Consider the following 16,198-nt stretch of genomic DNA (forward strand, 5'->3'; position numbering starts at 1 on the left):
CTTAACCCTCAATTGCTCAGTTGTACATTCATTCATACATTCATTTTCTACCACTTATCCAAACTCTCAGGTCACGGGGTGCCTGTGCCTATCTCAGGCGGCATCGAGGCAGGATACACCCTGGACGGAGTGCCAACCCATCACAGGGCACACACACTCTCATTCACTCACACACTCACACACTACGGACAATTTTCCAGAGATGCCAATCAACCTACCATGCATGTCTTTGGACCGGGGGAGGAAACCGGGGTACCCGGGGGAAACCCCCGAGGCACAGGGAGAACATGCAAACTCCACACACACAAGGCGGAGGCGGGAATCGAACCTCGACCCTGGAGGTGTGAGGCGAACGTGCTAACCACTAAGCTACGATGCCCCCTTCAAAATGAAAGTCACCCTGGATAGGAGCATCTGCCATATGCCGTTCAATGAGGACTTAGCCTTTCTTTTCTTAGTTCACGCTAACCTTCTGATATATTGGTTTTCTACTACATACCACGTATTACGCCTTGGTCTTTACAAACACAAGAAGATATTTTACTGAATTACATGACCGCACTTCACGACAGCTGCGATAAAATTTTGCACAGGTCAAAAATCCAGTTTCCTGTACTGGACAATTCATTCTCCAGACTGCATTTTAATTTATATATATTTTTTTTTACCTCAGCATTTTATTGCATCGTATAGGCAGAGCTGCTAAACCATACATTTCTGTTCTGTCGTTCGATGTCTTTACGGCCGTCCGTCGCGTTTAGACGGGGCCGAAACACTCCAGCATCTGATGGCGTTTAGTTTCTTGGCATCTTTTAACGTTCCTCTCTAGTCAAGAATCCAAGATTGGCTCGGAAAATCAGGCTTCCAGTTATTATCTTTTTTTTTTTTTTTAAACTTGGAAAAGAAAAAAGCAAAGTTTGGATAGGAGTTTGATTAAGTCCAAGAAAATTGCACCTGTCATGAGCAAAGGTAAGATGGAATTACGATTCTAGTTTTGTCCATTAATGTGCATTTTCAATGGATTCTGAAGCCAAGCTAAAAATGTGCTCATAAACCGAAGAGATTTCCACAAAGCCCTCTAGTCTACCTATCTCTCCATTGACATTGGCGTGAACATATCTCAGAGGCCTGCTCTGAGCATTTTTCAGACACTCTGGCCATATTTAGTCCCCAAATATAAAGAACAGTTCAGTCTGCCCAGCAAGAATTAGCTTCAGCGCATGCAGTGTGTATTGCTAGCGCAGCTGTAAGTGATGTATTATCTTGTAGTGCCAGAATTCTCCAGTAGAGTGAGGTTTGGGTGGACCGGTTGATTTATAGGTCAACAGACGTCATTGTCATCTTCTCTGACTTTCAGCACTTTTGAATTTTTGCACCTGTTTACCTGAAAGCCTGTTTTTTTTTTTTTAACGAGAGCCCTGAGAGGATCTGGAAGGTGTGCTGTTTTTCTAACAACAGTGCAGCACGCTTCCAGGATCGTAGGCTGTCAACACGCCGTTCATCTCCACACACAAAACGTATCTGTCATCTTTAAGAATGCCAGAACTCCTGCTGGGATACTCATCATGTGTGTGTGTGTATGTGTGTGTGTGTGTGTGTGTGTGTGTGTGTGTGTGTGTGTGTGTGTGTGTGTAATGGCTTTCTGAGGTAGACTCTTTTGGGGAATACAGCCATGCCAGTTTAAATCGAAACCCCTAAACCACCACAATTAGCTCATCCCCTAGTCCATTGCACTTAAATCATCATTTGGGAACGTAAAAATAGCTCTCAGATTTCATCTTGAAATCTCTTGTTTTGAACTTTTTAACCATGACGACTTGACAGTTCCTTCTTTTGCAGTACGATGGGCATGAGACAGAAATAAGTCTCACTAGGAAAACTTTGACTGGAACGTGTTCTGTTTAAAGTTACACAAAGGGCTCAGTCACGTCCAGGAGTGACAGCGGTTTCCTTACAGGCTGCTCGAATTTGAAATGCAACCAAATCTAATTTTGGCTACACTAGACTTAAATGGTAATGCTTTACATCTGAGTTCATTTAACTAACAAGTGAACACCTTGATGAATTTTTGTGTGTTATTAATAATATAAATGTTATTAACTGATTTATAGCTGCACTCCTGTCAGAGCTGCTGTTGGAGAAATTCTGAGCACAAACAGAATTCCAACCCTGAAGGAGTAAAACACTTTTTTGTAGCTGGACCTCAGGGTGTTCCTGAAGGATCGAAGTTCACCTCTGTGAACCTGATGCCCCATGTGGTCTTTGCTGGCAAAGCTGTAGACGAGGCCTCTGTCGGTTCTCAGGCTGCCAGCCGAACTGCCCAGACAATGCGGTTAAATTCCTAACTGATTATAATTGCTTCCATCTTGGACCATCTCTATTTTTCATCTCTCAGCTCATCAGGCTTTAGTTTCTGTGCAAACTCCATTACACAAACAGCTGGGTGAAAGAATGCCTAGATATAAAACGGTTATAAATCGACTCACGGCTGCTCGGATTAATATGAATGGACTTTAACACATCTGCTTGATTTGGTGTTTGAATCTTGTACCTGTTAGAGAATCCATAAAGTATGAGCCACTTTAGACATATTAATGATATTTATACATGAAGTCATTAGCCCCAGCACTCACTTACTATTTAGCAGAAACAAAGGAATTTGATGAACATTGTTTCTATAAGGGGGGGGGGGGGAGGCACGGTGGATTAGTGGCTTAGCACGTTCGCCTCACACCTCCACGGTTGGGGGTTCGATTCCCACCTCCACCTTGTGTGTGTGGAGTTTGCATGTTCTCCCCGTGCCTCGGGGGTTTCCTCCGGGTACTCCGGTTTCCTCCCCCGGTCCAAAGACATGCATGGTAGGTTGATTGGCATCTCTGGAAAATTGTCCGTAGTGTGTGTGTGTGTGAGTGAATGAGAGTGTGTGTGCCCTGCGATGGGTCTGCACTCCGTCCAGGGTGTATCCTGCCTCGATGCCCAATGACGCCTGAGATTGGCACAGGCTCCCTGTGACCCGAGAAGTTCGGATAAGTGGTAGGAAATAAATGAATGAATGAACGTTTCTATAGGAAAAGCTATAACTAAGTTTTCCAGCATCTCCAGTACAGAAGATTTTAGTATGAACTGACATTCTTTGATTCGTTTTTAAATATTTAAATCACTGTAAAACATACGACAATGAAATCTCTCGTGACACTCTGTTATAAGAAAAAAAATGAACTTCAGGGTGGCAGCTTTTAAAATCTGTGAAATTCTGTTTTCCCCATTGATGGAGCATGTGTTTTGGTGCTCAGTCGAATGTTTGGTTTTTGGTTTGGCTTCAGAGCTAGAACTCCTATCAGTACAGCCGTATTAGCCACAAGCCCCGGTCCTCACGCCTGTCCCTGCATGCTATCATGATAAACTTATATTATTCTGCATTTTTGCAGTCATTATTGTGTGCGAGTTCTTTTCCGTCACACTGGACTTGGCTCGTCATTCCTTGTCCAATTAGCACACAAGAGCTACAGTCATGTGACCCTCTGGAGTGGCCCAAGGGTTTTAGGTTTTCTTGAGCGGTATGTACGCCTGAGGAAGAGGGCGTGCGCCTCGCCGCAGCTGCTTTACCAGGCCGCGTTTCTGTCATTAATCTCAATTGCTTTCTCAGTTCGTGACATTTTGTTCGCTCGTTTCGGTGTCGTAAACCAAACGCCATGGAAAAACATTTAGTCTAGTGGAAAATATGTTAATACCACAAAGCGCACTCATCTGTAATGCACATTGATTGAAAAAAAAAAGTGCTCTGTTTGAATATCCGTCGTGATGCAGACATGCTTTATCGAAAACATTAGCAGAATAATACAAACTCCAATCACACGACGTGTTTCGCTAATTCGGAATTGCTTTAATCATTGTTTCAATGCTGTCAAACATGCTTTATAGAATTGCTAGCAGCAATATGCAATCATTTGGGTTTTATCTGGATCTGGACTGAACCTGTCATACTGTATGATCTTTTCAAAGAAAAACCGTACAGCTGTTGATATGAATAGCAGAAACAGGACTCATGAGACAATATCATACCTCACACCACTGGGTAATGTTCTGTTAAAGTGGCTTTTAATTGGCTTTCTGTTTTAGTGCCTTTTAAATGTACCTTATATTACGCTCCTCAAAACCAAAAAAAAGATTTTGTCAGGAAAAAAAAATATTTAGAATGTTTCATAATGGGAGGCACGGTGGCTTAGTGGTTAGCACGCTCGCGTCACACCTCCAGGGTTGAGGGTTTGATTCCCGCCTCCGCCTTGTGTGTGTGGAGTTTGCATGTTCTCCCCGTGCCTCGGGGGTTTCCTCCGGGTACTCCGGTTTCCTCCCCCGGTCCAAAGACATGCATGGTAGGTTGATTGGCATCTCTGGGAAAATTGTCCATAGTGTGTGAGTGAATGAGAGAGTGTGTGTGTGTGTGCCCTGCGATGGGTTGGCACTCTGTCCAGGGTGTATCCTGCCTTGCTGCCTGTGACCCAAGAAGTTCGGATAAGTGGTAGAAAATGAATGTATGAATGAATGAATGAATGAATGAATGTTTCATAATGACGGTGAAAAGATAAATCTGTTTGTGGCCTTTAAAGGAAAGCAGAATTGAACCATGTGAAATGTATTAATATATAAAATAATATATTTATATAATAATTATATAATATTAAAATCACAGCCCAATCGTGTCAGTTACCATCCTGTCCAATGCACCTAAAAATGGGCCTCTATTAGCGCTTGCTGCAGTTCCCATTTTTGGGTGAATCGTAAATATATGAAGCTAAAAGGGACGATGAGCGTTATCAATGAGACCATCTACTGTAGAAAGGTGAGCAAATCAATGCAGCATCTGCTAATATGCAAATAGCAATGTCATCAGTCCCTCAATGGAATTTCGAATGTACAGAATATTTCGTCTGTCGATTTTGAGTCGAAAATATTTTCATGTGTTTTGTTAAAGCATGACATAAATGATGGGGTTTTTGTATCAACTGCCCATATGGATGTGCCACCAATTACATTATCAGTGCACAGAATACACACAGTTGTGATAATTGTGAACATCACCTTGAAGCAAAGCTGTACATTATTCTTCATATTCATAATTATGCTTATATAATGTTTTGAACACTCAGAGCAGCCCTGCTGTGTCTCATATGTGTGTGTAAGAGAGAGAGAGAGAGAGAGAGAGAGAGAGAGAGAGAGAGAGAGAGAGAGACCAACCTGTTCTCCAGATGTGTAATATTTAATTGAAAGGTCCACATCCATCTCTCCTGGAGTGAAGCTGGAGTCAGGTCTGCACTCCCTGTGGATTTATTCTTGGCTCAGACAAACAGCTTGGCATTTGCACCGGGTTGCAACATTGTCATGGCATCTTCCTTTTTTTTTATTTAATCGTATTCTTTACATAGGAGAAAAAAACAATATAAAACATAGACCCTGTGTCAACTTTACCTCACAAAAAAATCTGCCTCAGATCGAGTGGTTAAAGCAACTGGACTGTATACATGGTGAAAAGTCCATAGAGAACAAACAGTTCAGATGAAACTTAACATTCATTTTCGAAGGTTATTTACAATTTCTTTTTCAAGTGAGTTCCTGTGTTCGTATCGTCTTGAGCTCTTCGTCTCACTGCGGTTGTGGTTTCCGAGGAAATGAAAGCCACATGCTTTTTTTTTTTTCTTCAATCGATCGGTTTGTTACCTGATTGTGTTCCCCTGTTCTGTGTTAATCCATGTTTGTGTACTTGGACCTTGGTGTGTCAGGTCAGATTATAACGGTATAAGTCTTATTGCGCAGTTGTGTCCTGTCAGTACCTTGTGTTTCCTGACTAGATTTTTGCTTCCTCTGGTTTGTATTAGAATCACGGACTAGCCTGTGCTCGCTCTGTCTGCCTGGTGCTTGACCCCTGCTCTGGATGAATACGATTCCTAGATTTCCCCCACATAAAAAAGCAGCACTGAATTCTTACATTTGTGTGCTGTCACTCACTGCACGTTACACAACTGATCTTCTTGATTACTAACCCAGTCATTTCTCAGTCCTTTTGCCAGGAAACCGAGTGAACATAAATTATATAGCTGGAGTTCCTCCATTTGCTGTGTGCTTTGCTGTATTTAAAGTCTCCTCTCCTTCTGTTTTTAGTAGTATTCCACACTAATATAAGTGAAAAAACATTATTTCTGATCCATAGTTCACATTAAAAACAGCAGTTTTTGGTATAACATTATTGTGTTTCTTTTTAGTAAAAAAAATTATCTTTCTTGGCACTAAGTAACTAAAGTCTAAATCTCTTCGCCAAACACCAGAATTTGCTTTTAATCCGTTTTAAAATGTATCTACCTTCTCAAATCATCACAGAAACATTTGGGACCCGTCTCCATGCATGCATAGTGAAGGCTTTTATCTTTTTTTTTTAATGGTCAGTGGTCCATTTTCTGCTTGGGAGTTCTGCATTGAATTGGCCAAAAATATTATTGTAGCAGCTCCTGCGTCATTCAACACACTGTTGCTGCTAGACTCATAAAGGGTCCCTGTGGACCTGCTTACGCAAATATCTTCATGCCATCTGTAGATATAATTCTGAGTTTCCTGACATTAAATACTACGGTGTAGAGTATGTGAGACGGTGCTGGGTCGCGCTGCCAAAGGCTTTCTTTTAGCATCTGGGACCTGCATCTCTTTGAAGTATATATCAAATATTTTATAAGCTTTTTTGTTTAAAGTTCAATGTTTAGGAGCTTCTCTGCATCACTGGTTTCCTACTGCTCCATTGGACAGTATTTCTTCGGGAACAGCTGTGAATGCGAGTGGGTCTTCTGCAGAAAACCTCTGGAAGAAGAAGGCAAGAAAATAAAGTCTTAACCCTTGTATGTTGTTCGGGTCTGTGGGACCCGTATTCATAAACATCGATAGTTTTGAAAAACTATATATGCTGTTTATATTGCTTGTAAATGGAACGAAGTAAACATCTGTAGAGTATTTTAACATAAAATTTTTTGATGGTGTTGAATTAAAAACCCAAAAATTTCAGCGAACACTGGCTGAGTAACAAATTTACGAACAACATACAAGGCTTAAAAAATGTTATTGAAACAAAAAATATTTCCAGACCCACTTAATATAGGTTTTTGTAAAATTATTGATGTTATTATGGAAAATTCTGTAACATTAAACCTGATTTTGGCGATTTAGCATGCATTAGTCCTTTATCACAGTTAATAAAAATCTATCGAGCAGCTAGGACCTTCAGTGTTATTGTAATGAGTCTGTCTGTGTTTTCCTTTGTTTCTGTCTGCTGCCTTGCCCTGTTAATTGTTTCCGCCCACTCATTTGTTACCATAGACACTAATTGCACTTCATCTCTTCCCCAGGTGTTTTGTCTTTGTCTCTGTTCGTCTCTGCTTTGTGATTGGTTCCTGTTTACTACATTTACTCTGTTTGTTCACGTCCCTACTGTTAGTCGTTGTTGGTATAGGTCCAGGTCCAGTTCCAGTTCCGTGTTGCCTGCCTGTTCATTTGTGTTTTGTTTACTAAATCTTTAAACTGCATTTGGATCCTCACTCGCCTTTGACTCACCGTGTCTCATCGTGACAGTTATGTAAGCTACTGTATACACATACTTTGTCCTTTTCTTATAATTTACCTTAATAAGAAACAAATATATATATATATATATATTATATACACACACACATATACAGTGTTGCTTGAAAGTTTGTGAACCCTGCATAAATATTTTCACACCTAAAAGTGTCCTAAAAAGTAAACAAAGTGAACACAATCGAACAAATGAGCCAATGATATTATACTCCATTTAATTATTAAGAAAAATGATCCAACATTACAGATCTGTGACTGTCAGAAGTATGTGAACCTTGATCTGTTCTGTAAAACAGCTTAGACAAATTTTATTCCATTCCACAGTACAGAAGAGCTTCAACACTGGGATTTTACTGTGTCCTCATATGAACTGCTTGCTTTCGGTCCTTCTACAACATTTCTTTTGGACTAAAGTCAGGACATTGACTTGGCCATTCTAAAACATTATCTTTGTTCCTCTTTAATCATTCTCAGTTCCATCAATGATGGCAAGCTGTCCTGCCCAGATGCAGCAATACAGTCCCACAGCATGATACTACCACCACCATGTTTCACAGACTGTATACTGTAATGATCTTATGATGGAATTCAGTATTTTCCTTTCCTCTAAAATAATGCTTCTTATTTTAAAACAAAATGTTTTATTTTGTTTTCATTCCTCCACAAATTATTTTTCCAACAGTCTTCAGGCTTGACACATGATCTTAGTAAATTTCATGTGCAGCAATGTTCTTTTTTTGGAGAGTCGTGGCTTTCTTCTTGTGACTCTGCCTTGCACACCAAGGATGTTCCGTGTTCACCTGATGACAGACTGATGAAGTGACGTGACATACGGCTAAGTATGGTGACTCATACTCAGAATTTGTTCTTTGCATTTAACCCATCCAAAGTGCACACACACACAGCAGTGAACACACACACACACACAGAGCAGTGAAAACACACACACACACACACACACACACACACCCAGAGCAGTGGGCAGCTATGGCACCCAGGGAGCAGCTGGGGGGTTTCGGTTCCTTGCTAACCCTAACCCTAAGGCACCTCAGTTGTGGCCGGCCCACAACCTTAGGGTTAGGAGTCAGAACTCTAACCATTAGGCCACGACTAATGAACTTGTTGGTTCACCACTTAAGGGAACGTGCCAATGCTCTTAAATTTCCACTCCATTTGCTGAGTTTCACAGGAACAAATCCCCATTGGTAAAGGAAGCGGGCTGCAGGTACATACCATGAGTAGGCAGCAACAACGTTTCATCCTGTATTCTGGAGCCTCTGAATAGTAGTGATGCCCTGTTACTCTACGTTTATGTGGACTAATGGAAATATCTACTCACTGCATATGCACCACACTTCTATCGGAACTCTTTACTTCTTCCCCAGAACGTTTGTAAAGGTAATCCATGGAATCTAGTAAAGATAGTTAACCTGGAACCACATGAAGGGATATAGTCTGGTGGATTTGGGTATATTTCAGTTATAGGCATACCTTGGTCAGATTATGAAGACATTCTTGAACTTGGTCTGAATGTAGTTCCTCATAATAGAACATAGTTGGACGACCAGGAAAGGCTTTGTACATACAGTAACAAAGGGCACTCAGACAAGATTGGTTCCTGGTGTGAGATCTGAGCTGATTGGCTGCACATCATCGCATCCTCTCCCAGCTTCTTCCCTTGTCGTATCTTGCCACTCTCGTTCACGCTGTCAACTGTGTCCTGCGTATTGTGTTCGAAATTAACTTTTTGTTAAGCTGTTACAATGCCTCCGAAGTGCCATGCCCATGCGGAAGATTCCTCTAGTGAGCCGAAGAGGAAGATGATGACCATCAGTGAAAAGGTCAAATTTAGAGCCAATCCTACTTTGCGGATTTCCACCTATCACGAGGGGTTCTGGTCCCCATTAACCGCGATAAACGAGGGATCACTGTATTTGTTCAGTAAAATATACTCAGAGACTGAGGCCATGATCTGTCTCAGGTTTTGTTATGAGATTAAGATAGATAGATGGCATTGGTACAGCTCTAAACCACAACCCAAATTTCTTTGTGAAATCTCGACAACGCCACCAGGGAATTTCACCCAGGGGAATGTTAATCCAAACCTAACCCTAACCCGTCACAGCTATATTTTTATTATACGTTGAATGCAAGAACTGTGAATATAGTTCCAGGATACAAAATCTTTATTCAAGTCATTAAACAAACACGATATTATAATGTTACATCTGGCATCAGTTTTAGGAGAAACATAAATACAACAAGGATACTGTTTAGATAAAGACTGAAGTAGATACACTACACAACATAAACCAAGACAGTACATGAACAATACCAACACACAGGGCTGAGGATCCCAAGGGAAAGAAACTACACCTGGTTACCTAAAGCAGTTATCCAAAAGCACAACTCGCAGGTCCCTGTGCACTCAGATCAAACCAGCACACACACAAGGGTCACATAGGACATACTGAAGAAACCACCACCTCAAGAGGATAGAAGATCCCTCCACCTGTGGGGGCCACAGCTACTTAAACAAATCAAAAATGAGTCAGTAAATCATAAACACTGGACATGAAAAACCAGACATGACACATAACCAGTTACAGCCAATTGGCTTTTAAAGGAAAAGATACTCCCACTGATAGGTGATTAAGACTGTCAATCACTGCTCACTTAATTCTGCTGTGTGTATATATTATTCATTCATTCATTCAGTCATTCATTCATTTTCTACCGCTTATCCGAACTTCTCGGGTCACGGGTAGCCTGTGCTCTCAGGCGTCATTGGGCATCAAGGCAGGATACACCCTGGACGGAGTGCAAACCCATCTCAGGGCATGTATATATTATGTACATACTATATGTATGTGCATAGGTGGTGCCAGAGAGGGGCTTGCACGTGTTTCAGCATCCCAGAGAAAGGACAAAGGTCCCCTATAGCACACCCAATAATTTAGTTAATAATTTAAAAAAACGTCACTCGACGTTCATAGTTGCAGCTATGTGGTAGCCTAGTGGTTAAGGTGTTGGGCTACTAATCGAAAGGTTGTGAGTTCGATTCCCGGACACGGAGCAATATGTCAAAGGTTTTTCCACAGATGCCAAAGGCAGCAGCTAGAACAACGGCAAGTTCCTTGTGGTTTGAGACTTAAAATATTAACTAGCAACTATTAAGTCGAATCTGGTAAATATAACCCCAGTTCTATAGGTGTTTATTGTATTGCCATTGACTAAAATTCTGAAATTTGAATTCTGCAAAATCATTTTATTTCGTAATCTGAGAGCTTCTTTAATTTCATAAAATGAAATTCTCTGGCACTGCCCCTGTGTGTGTGTGTGTGTGTGTGTGTGTGTGTGTGTGTGTGTGTGTGTGTGTGTGTGTGTGTGTGTCTGTCTGTCTGTCTGTCTGTCTGTCTGTCTGTCTATCTATCTTTAAAAAGGGAACATTAATGAGATGTTGGTTGCACCAGATAGCATCACAATATTTTCATAGTGCCTATTGTAGTAGAAGGCAGCACATCCTACTCACCATCTACTCTCTCCTCAACATATTACAGCAACAACCTACCCTTACTTGTTCATACAGCAAGCTATAATTTCAGTTTTTGCATTGAGATCAAGTCAGCATGCCTGACAAATTAACAGCAGGACTTTAATAGCCATCAGGTTGGACTAAACTGGAGGATTGACTTGCCTGGTTGTTTTAATGTTCGAGCCATTAATGAGCTCCCCTGATATACAAACCTATTCCAGTGTTGATTAAATGTTGTCTTTTGAGAAGCGAGTTAGATTTAGTAACATCCTTTAGTGTATATGTAATGAAGCAATTTGGAGGAAATGGAGACAGCAGTAATGGAAGACTATGACACAATCTTTGACTGGTTTAACATAGATCATCCATTTTGTTGTCATATAAATCAAGATTGTCACTGTGCATTATGTAGCTGGAAGTGGTTAAACATTTAGTACTGCTTTACAGAATACACAATTTATTTAATCATAGCTAACCATAACCCATGAACACTGGGGTCAAACAGGGATGTTCTAATCCAGAGGGCAAAGTGAGTTTGTTGTAGCTGAGAAGATATTAATTTTGTACCGCTTATCGGAACTTCTCGGGTTCTATCTCAGGCATCATCAGGCATCAAGGCAGGATACACCATGGACGGAGTGCCAACCCATCGCAGGGCACACACACACTACGGACAATTTTCCAGAGATGCCAATCAAACTACCATGCATGTCTTTGGACCAGGGGAGGAAACCGGAGTACCCGGAGGAAACCCCCGAGGCACAGGAAGTACATGCAAACTCCACACACACAAGGCGGAGGCGGGAATCGAACCCCCAGCCGTGGAGGTGTGAGGCGAACGTGCTAACCACTAAGCCATCGTGCCCCAGATATTAAACAAAGAACTGAAAATAATTGCCTTCAATTGTAAATTCAAACACTAATCTCAGGGTGCAATTCTGCCAGGGTGCTCAAGCTCTCTCTAATGGTTAGAGAGTTTGACTCCTAACCCTAAGGTTGTGGGTTCGAGTCTCGGGCCGGCAATACCACAGCTGAGGTGCCATTGAGCAAGGCACCAAACCCCCCTCAACTGCTCCCCGGGCACCGCAGCATAAATGGCTGCCCACTGCTCCGGGTGTGTTCATGGTGTGTGTGTTCACTGCTGTGTGTGCACGATCGAATTCTGAGTATGGGTCACCGTACTTAGCCGTATGTCACGTCACTTACCGTCACTTCGCGACATCCACGCTCGCATAGATTACACAGTTGCAAACTTGCAACATTTACCTTTTAGTACTAGCACACACACTGAGTCACCCAGTCACATTCACCTCTAGGGGCAATTTAGAGTTTCCAATCCATCTACTGTAAGGGTATTTGAGGGCAGAGGACAAGGATCTCATCCAGAAGGCAAAGTGAGTTTAGAAGAGATTCAACAAAGGGGTCATTGAGGTGAGTAAGAGAATGGAAAATTCTTACAAAGTATGAATCCTGTCTTCCTTTTACCCTTGTGGCGTTCCCTACCCAGTCTGTCAATGCCATTCCATTCCACCCATCTTCCGTTCGCTGTTCTGCTACACTATTCTTTCTGTTTCTGTGCTACCAGGACACTCCGTTCTTAGGCTGAAGTTTCATTTCTTTGTTCTATCGAGCTTCCAGACACATAATGATGGTTATTTGAGCAGTTTTACACAAAACCGGTTCTGAGCCGTTCCAGACAGAAGGCATCCAAATACACAGCGATTTTAGTATTTTGGTATTTCGTAGCAGAGGCTAAACAAAAGCAGAGCAGCCCAGAGCCAGGACGTGTCTATGCGTCTCCTGCTATTCAAAAGCATGAACTTTCAACAAGGACTCACTCTGTCTTTGGTTTCTTTCATTTACATGTTTATCTTAAAAGACAAATACGCTAAACTTCGTGTTATAAAACCCAGATTGAAGATGTCCTGTCCACTTCTGTCAAAAACAAACCAGATTGTTGAACATACAGACGTTGTAGGTGGAAGAATCCATAGGTTGAATGGATGTACTGTATACTTTGCCTTGGGACTTGAAGGGTTAGGGTTAGTATGTATTCATTGTTAAAAAGCCCAAACATCAGTGTATACACTCTTGTTCCTCGTGTTTACATTTTCTTTGCACACACATACACTACATCAGTTCTTTCTTTCTTTATTTATTTTTTCCATGACAGCTTTTCTAATTGGGGCACCGTGCAAAAGCACCTAACAGAGACAGATAAAAAAAAAAATAAATAAAAAAATCAAGAACACTTTGTGCAGGTCAATCGATGAATCTGAACACATATTAAACTTGTAGAATTTTTTTATTTATTTATTTTTTGGTAGAAGAACGCTATCAAATTTTTGTTGTTGATTTGAAGCATTATCAGAGAATTTGCAGACAATATGCTCAGGATGAAATGCATCTGCTTATTGAACTTTTGCTCCCATCTCTGTAAAAGTCTTTATTTTGTTTGACCCACCCCCCCACCCCAGTCGTGCTCCTGGAAAGTGGTTTGGTTTAAACACCAGATGAAACATTTGTGAAGGAACTATTTGGCCAGCATTTGCTTATTTTAAAAGTCTCTTTTAAACTTTGGCTCTTTCACTTTTTAATGGCTAGTTTGGGTTCTGCTGGTTTGAAAGGCAATGTTACTTTGTTCTTGTGTGTGTGTGTGTGTGTGTGTGTGTGTGTGTGTGTGTGTGTGTGTGTGTGTGACAAGCTCAGTGGTATTGAGGGATCTTGATGTTTGCCAAGTGTTGATTATTTGAGCCCACGTTGGCTTGTGTTCAGTTCCTGACCTCCTCGGGGTCACCGGACCCATCATTTCTCATTACTAAATATTTCTCTCTGTGTGTGGTGTTTTGGAGTGTCTTACTTTTTCGGCTACGGAGCGTTACTAATGTGATTAGCATTAGATTTACTTTGGCATTTTTATTAATAATGAAGCATGTCTCACAAAATAGATAGAGACAATTCATCTTTTTTTTTTTTTTTTTTTTATCAAAATTCTCCATCCAGAAACAGATTCGGGGGAAAGAATCAACAAAAGCTGATGTAAAAAACTTCATGACAGCCTTCTCCTGCGTTTCTTCCTTATTGATTCTGCATTTTTTTTCTGTCTCCTTCCTTCATGATTAATGACCTATTGGACCACATGTTTTGGCCTGTTTGCTGGAAAAATTTTCTGTCCAAAATAGAAGTGTGTGTGTGTGTGTGTGTGCTTTGCTGAATAGAGAAACAGTGTTTTTGATTACATCCCAGTGAGGCTCTGTTTTGGAAATCTAAGGTTTGTTAAGGTTTTTCAGTCTTGTTGTCATGTTTCTTTGGCTGCTTTAAGGTTGAATGGAGAAGATGGAACATTCCAGAGGAATCCCCGTCATAAATCCTTAGGAGAATGGGATAGCCCCGGCAAGGGAACACTGGCGATATCTCATTGCTAGGAAAATATATCAAAGCTACTGAAATTATTAGCATGATCTCACAGGTATAATTCAAGCTCGTTTATTATTTTGGACATCACAAGTTCACCAATCTAAATGGTTTTGTCATCCGGGAAAGCAAAATCTTGAAAGGTATGGATCTGAGAGCCGCTGGCGACACGGCTAAATAACTCATTAATAAAAAAAAAAAAAACCCTGATCAGCAGAGTATGTGCTGTGACATGCAGAAGTAGCACACGTGTCACATCTGATTTGATAAAGTAAATGAACGAGTGGTGTAGTCCTTTCGTTTCACTCTTTGTTAACTGTATAGGGTCATGAGTTTTAGAGGTTTTAGCCGGTTGTTTTGTTACAACTACGGAAAATAATCACCCACGTTAATGTAAACCGGGATTGTCCTCCGATGGTGTGTTCTCTAAATTCCTGCCACTTCGAGCTGTGATGCAAGCATTGAAATGTAAATTAATGTCATCATATCTTTTGGCAGGGATGGGGGGCACGGTGGCTTAGTGGTTAGCACGATCGCCTCACACTTCCAGGGTTGGGGGTTCGATTCCCGCCTCCGCCTTGTGTGTGTGGAGTTTGCATGTTCTCACCGTGCCTCGGGGGTTTCCTCCGGGTACTCCAGTTTCCTCCCCCGGTCCAAAGACATGCATAGAAAACAAAAACAGAGCTATGGACATATCTGTGCAAACAGTGCAGGACAAAAGTCAGTCCACGCAAACAAAACAAAATCATGTACATATTCATTCATTCACTACCACTTATCCGAACTATTCTCGGGTCACGGGGAGCCTGTGTCTATCTCAGGCGTCATCGGGCATCGAGGAAGGAAGGATACACCCTGGACGGAGTGCCAACCCATCTCAGGGCAAACACACTCTCATTCATTCACTACCATGCATGTCTTTGGACCGGGGGAGGAAACCGGAGTACCCTGAGGAAACCCCCGAGGCACGGGGAGAACATGCAAACTCCACACACACAAGGCGGAGGCGGGAATCGAACCCCCAACCCTTGAGGTGTGAGGCGATCGTGCTAACCACTAAGCTACCGTGCCCGTGTACAAAAAAACTATCTTTAACCCCGATCCTAAAATCAAGTTTAAAGTTTAAAATAAAGTTACTATTTATTTCTAGCAATTATGGACCGATTACACAGTTGAATATGCTGTTATTGTTGACCTTATAGTGCTTGCAAGAGGAGGGAAAATTTTCGAATTGCTGTAAAAATTAATTCTCTGTGACTTGAGCTCGATGGCCCAAGAAGACTTGACTGAGCTATGAACACTGGTGAAATGGTCCGATCATTTAAATCTTTTGTGCTCTAAACATCACAGACAAAATCTTGTGATTACTAAGACAACACACTGTAATAACCAAGACAAACAAGTCACACAACACACACCATGTCTGGTTTTCCATTCAGGAAGAACAGGCAGCTTTCATCACGTCTGATTTTATAATAGATCATTCAAAGGCTGGTAGTCACTGGCTGCCAAAACAAGCATATGTGTGTGTTTGTGTGTTAATGACAGACAGACAGACAGAGTCAGAGAGACAGACAGAGTCTTAAGGTGAAGATATTCATATTTAGTGTCTCTCTGTTTTCATAATTTTCATTT

The sequence above is a fragment of the Tachysurus fulvidraco genome, chromosome 1 (genome assembly GCF_022655615.1).
Source record: "Tachysurus fulvidraco isolate hzauxx_2018 chromosome 1, HZAU_PFXX_2.0, whole genome shotgun sequence".
Classification (NCBI taxonomy): Eukaryota; Metazoa; Chordata; class Actinopteri; order Siluriformes; family Bagridae; genus Tachysurus; species Tachysurus fulvidraco.